We start from the raw sequence: 7,190 nt of genomic DNA on the forward strand, positions 1-7,190 counted from the left end.
ATCATAAATATTTATTTTTAAAGTGTGCTATCTTTAGCAAGGTACCTCTTAAAAACAAATGGATTTTTTTTCCTATGTAATCATTTAATGTTCTTTTTTTTTGTGGGTTTTTTTTTTTTTTTTTTTTTTTTTTGTTTTTGTTTTTGTTTTTTAGTGAACTACCCCTTACAGCTTGTGACGTACAGGTTAGCAGCCCCCAGAACAATATTGAGGTCAGTTTTCCTTATGGCCCTGTTGTTCATGCAGGAGTCCTCTCCCAAATCCTTCGAAGAGGATGGGGTATTTTTCATCACAGTGAGTAGGTGTAGGAAGGAGTGAGCTGCATTTCTTTGGCCATTCGGAAATTCCACAGAAGTCAGTGGGATTTCTGGCTGCTTAGGAATGTGGGCTCGGCGCCTTCACATCACGAGACTCTGCGGAGTCATCAGTGATGACTGTTGCTTCACCGGGGTGAGAGAAACTATGCAGGATCAAGGTGAATTAAAATGAGATCTGTTTCTTTACTGCTTTTGTCAGCAGTAGCTTTTCCCAGCGTACTGCGGCTGGAGCAGGACAGTGCATAAAGCTTTGCTTCAGCCGTTTAAGGAAGCAGAAAAGCAGTGGTTTTCATTGCAGCTCGACAGCCACCATGTGGCAATAGCACGCATTTTGCTTTATTGAGTCGAGAGCTGCAGAACAAGTTACTAAGAGCCTAATAGACTGGAAAGAATTTGCTGCACTGCTCTGGAGTTGATTTTTTCCTTCAAATATTAGTAGCAGATTCCATCCATACTCTGCATCCATACACTAGGTTAGCTGGTTCTCCAGAGGACTGGTAGATTTATTATAGGCCCAATCAAAATCTTTTAAGCCCAGTCAAAATAATCTTCTAGGCCATTTTAATCCACTGTGCTGCAGATATGGACTAGTTAATGCTAGCTGTTTTGATAGCTTAATTTAACCTTGTTTAGGGGATATGCAACCTCTGTGAACTTCTCAGCATTTTCTCTGTTGTAGAATGCAGGAACTGCTGAATTGTGTAACACCAGTGATTGTACTTTCTGTTCTCAAAACATATAAATATTGGTGAGAACTCTGGGATAACCAGTTATTGAACTACATGTAGCTTCTTCAAAGTCCCAGCTGTCCTCATGATCCCTTGAAACACCAAGGATGGACTATCAATGATGGTATGAGATTTTGGCATATCTGGTTATATTTTAATTGTATGTAAACACCCAAATTCCATTATATTTTAGAAGAATTCTTTTATTTGGTCCCACTATATTTCATTGGGATTTGGGCCTTTCTCTTTCAAGATAAAATCTATAATTAAAATATATCTACTTTGTGATAAAGAAGCCTGTTTTGTTTTTGTTTTCCTCAGCTGTAGAACCTTAAGTATTAGCAGTGAGGGAATTTCCCCTAAATGCAATTGTTTCTGTAATTCTTTCCAGTGTAAAAAGCTACAAAGTTCTAATAAAGTAAAACTGTATGCTCCAATATGAGACTAAGTATCTCATAAAATACGGGCATCCAAATACTGAATTGTGATCCTGAAATACCATTGCCAAGTCATTCTAATGCATCTTTGTCTAATATACAGTGCATTGGTGTGTTTCTGAGATGCTACTTCAGCACTTGTTCAGAGGAATGTTGGGTTTGAAAATGGTGAAAAAGTCAACAATTTATGCAAAGTTTGAGAGCTCTTCGGAGAGCACAGAGACACAGTTTCAGATGTCCAATGGTCAAGAAGGGCTGAGGGGAAGCTGAAAGAGGGGATTTAAATTCACTTTCTGTCTGGCTCTTTGTGTGTTTGTTCTGACTTTTTCTGTGGCTGGCTGTGTTGAAGCCCACTTTGAAATCAACTTGAGGCATCTCATGCAATACAGAGTTCTGGCAGCCTGCACTCCTCAATCAGAAGTTGAATGAGATCAGGGTTAGGCTCAGATCTTTGTTATCTCTAGAACTTTCATGTTTTCTAGGACTTTTGTTAGAGCTCAGCTTTTGAATTTCAGACTTGTTTCAGATATGGGATGCTTATTGCCCTTCTGTCTTATAACTGATTGCTATAGACTGGTAGGATCAATATGTTATCTTCTAATATTTGCTACATACCTTACTTATGTTATAGTTTTACATCTAAATCCTTACTTGTGATATAGTTTTACATCAAAATTGTTTTTTATGGTGGTATCCCAATAATAGACTGTTTACATAATAAAAGCTGTGACTTTATAGGGTTTTTTTTTGTTTTTGTTTTCTTTTTTTTTTAAATTTTCTAGATTTACAGGTATAGTTCAGCTGGTATGTAATATTCTGGCAATTCACTGAGCTACAAATAAGATTTACACATTGCTTTCTACTCAATTATGCCCATTGTGTTTCTCTCTTTGATTGAAATCCTCATGTAAGGAAGCAGAAGCAGCAGCCTTTAGAGTTAAAGGTAGACCTGACTCTAGGGTAGGTTCATGTTGACTTGCAGGAATTTTTTCTGTCTTAGGGATTGATTTTGGGCAGAGAAGCATGCAGACTTTATGGCTAGTATTTTCAGTTGAATTAACTATTTGCTTCTGTTCTGCAACAGGTTTTTATACCTTGGATAAATGATGTCTGTCCTACCTTCTTTTCCTTCCTTTTCATTTTCACAGACAGCTTTATCAGCCCCTATCATAAATGAGTATATCTTGCTTTGACTCTAACATACACAAATAACAGTCATCGCTGATTGCTAATTACGATGTATCATTAGTAAGAAGTAATCTGAAGAAATGATTATATTAATGCTTGGATTAGTTATCCTATAAATTGACAACTAAAAATGCATTGGCATCCATCTACCCTTCTAGAAAAAGAGCAAAATATGTGTTTTTAGCAGTAGGTAGATGTTAAGATATTCCAGTAGTCCTACTTTCTCTACCATCTTTTGTCTTTACTGGTAAAATTGACTTTCATGGACTGTCAGTCCCTTGAGATCAATGGAAAAGACTGGAACAATGTCAAGTTACACTTGGTGCAAGGTGATTGATTTACGAAACATTTAAACAAACATGACATCCAGAAATCCAGCAACCTGTCAGAATGCACACACACATACTGAGTGAGCAACACAATGTTACAGGGAGCAACTCCTGATTGTCTTTGAAAGGCCATAGAGTTTGTGGGTGTTTCCTGAGTAATGGTAGAAAGAAAATGTCATACCTATTGTCAGTAAGGACAAGAGAACAGATCTGAGGAGCTACAGACCTGATGTTAATACCTAAGAAGGTGATGAAAGCCACGATGCAGAAAAGCATTTCTGAGCATGAGGGACACAAGGATGATCAAGATGAATCAGCATTATGAAGGGAAAATTGTCTTATCAACCCGATAGCCTGATTTATGCAATGACTGGCTAGGAGGGTGAGGAAAGAGCAGTGGAAGTTGTTTATCTAGACTTAAATAAGGCTTTTGACATTATGTCACACTGTCATAGATAAACTCATGAAGTATGGGCTAGGCAAGTGTGAACTGAAAACTGGATGAAAAGCAGGGCTTGCAAATACTTGTGATCAGTGACACAGCATCAAGTTTGAAGCCATTTACTAATGGTGGATACTGGGTCTGTTCATGTTTAACATCTTTATTTATGGCCTTGTGATGGTACAGAGTATACTCTCAAGTTTGTAGGTAATAGAAATCTATCAAAAATGGTTGATATACCAGGTAGTAATGCTGCCATGCAGAGGAAATGAGTGGGCAGGAATCTCATGAAGGGAAATACAAAGTCTTGATCCTGGGGAATAATAACCTCATGGAAAAAAATATGGACTGAGAAAAAAAACAACTGGAAAGCAATTCTGTCTCTGAGCAGACACTATGTTAAAATGAGCCAGCAATGTGCCGCTGCTGCAAAGAAGCCCCAAAGTATCTTGGGCTGTATTAGGAGTGTTGTCAGCAGGATGGGGGAAGTGATCCTATCCCTCTGCTTAGCACTGGTGAGAGATCTGTGATTGTTCAGCCTAGAGAAGACAAGGATCAGAAGTTATGGCAGGGAGTTAGAACTAGATGGTCTTTAAGATCCCTTCCAATCCAAACCATTCTATAAGTCTATGATTCTATCTTATCCATGTGCATGAGTATCTGATGGGAAGGTGTAACAAAGATGAAGCCAGGCTTTTCTCAGCGGTGTCCATTGGAATGACAAGAGTTAGTGGTCATAAACTGAAACAAAGAAAATTCCATCAGAACATAAGTCAGTGCATTTTACTGCTAAGGTGATAAAACACTGGAACAGGTATCCCAGAGAGGTTGTCGCCTGGAGATAATTAAAATCTGATGTTAAATGTCCTTTGTTTTACATCATTGAAGCATTCGCTCACTTTTCAGTTCACTATGAAGCGTGTATGGAGGAGGTTTTTTTACATTAATAATTTTTTTGACAGATACATTTCAGGTATCCTGAATTGTAAACTGGTCTGGCAAAGCTTTAGTCCTTTGGTACTGCCTTTGTAGGAGGTCCTGATTTTCCCTCATAATGCTCTGCAACTTTCAGTTTTGTAGATTAGGATGTATTTTAGCATTGATTTGTGATGGTCTCAATATCTTCTTTTTCTGTGTGGTAAAGAAGAAACTTAAGTCTTGTTAAATCTCGAGTGGGGTTTGACTTAATTCCTAACTATTGTTTCACTGTTTTTTTTTTGTGTGTGATCTTAGACAAATCTCTTTATCTTCACTTTACTGTAAATTCCCAGTTTTTCTATGGGTTTAGTAAGCAAAATAAGAAAGATAGAGTGAATATAATTTTTTTTCTAAATCTGATGGCATGCATCACTATTACTTGCACGACCTTGTGTTCTGAGTTGGAAGTGATGCACAGCACAGCTCTGTTACAATCTGCTGCTGCAGACAATCACTGATGCAGCCCTGTAAAGGCCGATGTTCATTATCTGTATCCCATGCTCAAAAGATGTGAGTTTCGTTGTTTAAACAATAATACAGAAACCTTTCCATTTGCTTACAAATTTCAAATAGCAGCAGTGGTGTGAAGCAGCTTTGTCTTGGAGAAACATTTGGCATGTTGATATGGAAATGAGTGCAGCCGTCCTTCAGTAAGTGCCAGGATGGCTATGTGCTGTGCTGACATGCTAAAGTGAACTTCTGGGTTGTGCTAAGCCTTGTGTTCAGCTACCCAAAATTCTAGCATTGTTTTCTTTCCATATTAAAGGTAGAATCTGGCATCTTTACAGACTCGTAATCCTATCCTTTTCTTATGAAGTACCAAGATGTAGCTGCTTGCTTTTAAGTGAATATTATGCAAAAATTTCATTTCACTTATGGTAAAACCCCCACAAAACAGCAAACAATAACAAAAGAAAAGACAAACACTAGATAATTCTTACACTTGGCTCTGAAAAAGAAAACAAAACCTCTGTCCTTCAGAAGGACCTTGCATGTAATGATTTTGGTTTATTTAACCTTTTAGGCTTTTTCTATTTCAGCTCTACCTTGTAAATTGCAATTCAAGAGTACGTTGCATCCAGGAATGTTAATTTCACATTAACATTTGCAGTCTATTCCAGGGCTGGAGGCTACTGTTTAGTGATTATTATTATTACTTATATCTTGCAGAGCCCAGAAGTGTGCTAAATATTTGCAGACATGGATAGAAGAGCATCACTATTTTCAGGATTAATTTGTAATTTTATATTGAACAGTATGAGAGAAATTATGGTAACAAATAATTCAGGCAGATATTGATAAGAGAGAGGAGAGTTTATCGTATGAAGATCTATCAGTTGTTTTAAATTAGGGTTAGGCCTATAATTTTTTTATTATGAAACAGTATTTATCACAATGGATGATTACATGGAATAAAGACAAGAGAAGAGCTCTAGTGGGAGTGTCTCAAAGATCTCAGTTGTGGCACATTTCATGTGGTATTGAAACTCTCATACTGGATATATTATTATTTTTTTAAATGTAGTTAAAATATTTGAAGCAGGGACTATTCAGTGAAATTTTGAAATAGAATTTTAAAAATAAAACCTGGGACTATAAAATTACATAATAGAATGAAAGATAAAAAGTTTTCGTTTCACCCGCACCTTCTACTTGCTTTTCTCTTTGTATAAAAAGATTTTAAAAGAAACTTTTTTTACCTGTATTTATTATTCTGTATTATATATATTATATTCTTAAAAAGTTTATTAAATGCCTTTTTGAAAAGCAAATGAACAAAAACAAAAAAGCATTTTTCCAAAAAATCCACCTTTTATCTGAGTGGAGTTCAAGCTATTGTACTTCCTAGCTGTTATGCTCTGATACAGTTTTGCCGGGAACAAATCAAGACAAAATGACACAGAAGGGGAGAGAACAACAAAAGTTTTTATAGTTGATGCTGATTTTTAGCTTACAGTTCTGCTCATTGAAACGACAAGCATGCTATGCCATCTTAGCAGCTAACCTGAGACCCAGCAGACCTGCATTAGCCACCTTTCAGGTCATGAGTTGACAATGAAAAGATACACTGTCTCGGTTGGGTAAATCAGACTGCTTTCATACAAAACAGGAAAGAAATGTAGGAAAAAGCAAAAATAAGCCAGAGCAAGAAAGAGAGACATAGAAGAATGGTTACATATAGAATTCACATAATATTTTCTGCATGATATTACAGACTAATCTAATGAACAGTGGACAGTTTTACAAAGGAGACTGGAGTTCTCTTACTCTGTACAGTGTAGAATAGAATACAGACCAGGAGACTGGAGTTCTCTTACTCTGTACAGTGTAGAATAGAATACAGACCTTTGCACTACAAGCTCAATTTATGAATTCTCTCTGCCTGATGTTACATGGAGTTTTGTTGCTGTGAAATGAATTGTACACTGTACTCTTTGAGTGGCAGCAGTCTGACTTCTCTGTAAGAAATACGGTTCAGAGGAAACATAAATAATACTTTACAATTTCTTTCTGATGTGTAAGATTGTGCTGTGCCTTAGATGGTGAAGATATTTGTGTCCTTTGATATCCTGTGTTCTCACATCAATTTATTATACATCAAAGAAATGAACTCTGAATCAAAATCATAGTAAAAATGATGAGCTAAAAAGTAATGATAAGAGTTGATACCTAAGAAATTACTACACGTCTGAAGAAACAGGGCAAAAGAAATTGCTCACAAAATTGTTCAAGCAACTCAAGCTGCTTTCTGGAATATAAATAATTTGGGG

The sequence above is a fragment of the Tympanuchus pallidicinctus genome, unplaced genomic scaffold (genome assembly GCF_026119805.1).
Source record: "Tympanuchus pallidicinctus isolate F22 unplaced genomic scaffold, pur_lepc_1.0 scaffold5, whole genome shotgun sequence".
In the NCBI taxonomy this organism is placed as follows: Eukaryota; Metazoa; Chordata; class Aves; order Galliformes; family Phasianidae; genus Tympanuchus; species Tympanuchus pallidicinctus.